This window comes from Alternaria novae-zelandiae (genome assembly GCF_023758075.1).
Source record: "Alternaria novae-zelandiae strain BMP 2774 chromosome Unknown scaffold_3, whole genome shotgun sequence".
In the NCBI taxonomy this organism is placed as follows: Eukaryota; Fungi; Ascomycota; class Dothideomycetes; order Pleosporales; family Pleosporaceae; genus Alternaria; species Alternaria novae-zelandiae.
Window position 1 is genome coordinate 1,716,131 of NW_026056963.1, and position 1,813 is coordinate 1,717,943.

Below are 1,813 nucleotides of genomic sequence, written 5' to 3' on the forward strand. Positions count from 1 at the left end.
TAAGTAATTATAACTATAATAGAAGTAGTAGTAGTAGTAGCGCTTACTTTTAAGAGAGACTACATATAATATAGTAGTAACTACTAGATATTATTTATATAATATTAGTAGTAATAAATAGATTAATATAGAAGTATAAGTCTTTATTATAAATATAAAAGAAAATAAAGTATAGATAAGTAGTAAAAAGCGTTTTAGTCTATTAGACTTAGTTTTAATAGCTTAAAAGTTTGTTTATTTATTATTTATAATATAGTATAATATTATAAGATATAACGTAGTAGGCTCTATCTCTAAGACCTAGAGAGAATAGTTATATCTATATTATAATAATATAATTAGATTATAAACCTAAATACTAGATACTAAGTACTAAGTAAAATAAAATACTACTACTTCTATTTAATTAAAACTATAATAACAAAGCTATAGTAATACAATTACTTATAAGTATTATAAAAACAGAGTTTAAGAAGTAAATATTATTACTTAAAAACTTATTAAATATATATAGTATACTAATTAATAATCTAAGTTAAATTTAGAAGGTAGTCTAGTATAGTAGTATATCTACTCTATATTTTTTCTAAATAACTAATTTTAAATAGAACAGCGTATAAGCATAAATTTACTTAGCTTCTATTTAGTAATAACTATAGTAGTCTAAGTTATAGTACTTATAAAATAGTCTATATATATTTTAGAGATAATAAAAGCCTTTATATATAATATAGTAACTATATAATAAAAACAAAGAAGATGTAGTAGATATTAAGAATAAAAGTAATAAGAAAGATAAGAAAAAAATAAAAAACGTAAGTAGAGAATTCTACTACTTATAACTATAGCTTAAGAGTCTAGTATAATTATAAATATAAGACTCTTATACTATTTTAAAATAGCTATTTTATAATAGATATAGAGCTAGTATTAACTAAAGATTATAATAAATTTAGAGTTATAAAGTACTATACTTTTTTATCTTTTAACTTTATAGTTTAACTTTTAAAATAGCTTTAAATACTCTTTAAACGTCTATAACTATTTATCTAGATTTATAGATTTCTTTACTTTCTACTTCTATATAAAGCTTATAAAGAGTAATATAATATATATATTTCTTTTTAATATCTATAAAAGATATAAAGTTTATATAGATATTTAATATTTTTTATTTCTATAGTTTTTCTTATATACACTAGCTTATTATCTCTCTACTCTTAAGAAGAATTAAAGAGTATTAAACTTAATAGCTTAATTATAATCTATAGACCTTTAAAAATAATATAAAGTTCTAATTATAAAAAAATTAGATTTTTAGAAAATATATCTATATTATTAGAATCTACTATATTATTAAACTCTATTACATCTATTATAGTAAGGTATTAATATAGAGTAGAGTAAAGAAATATATTTAGTAACTCTATATAGTAATCTTAATATAAGTATATTCTCTAAATACTTTATACTAACTATATATAGCTATAATATTTAATAAAACTCTTTTTATAATATTTACTATAAATATAGTATTTTAATAATAATAAAAATAATATACTTATAGAAAGTAATAGTAATAAAAGCTTCTTTAGTATACTTAAAAGTAAACTTAGAAGTAGTAATAAGTAAGCTATAAAGCTATAGAAATATTAAAATATTCTTAAAAGTTAATATAAAAGCTTTCTAAAAGAAAGCTTTTAGTAAAAAGAGTAAAAGTTAGAGTATAATATAATATAGCTTTTCTCTTAGCTATAGAAGTAGATAGATAATAGTCTAAATAGCTACGTAAGTAAACTCTAGATTTAGAGTA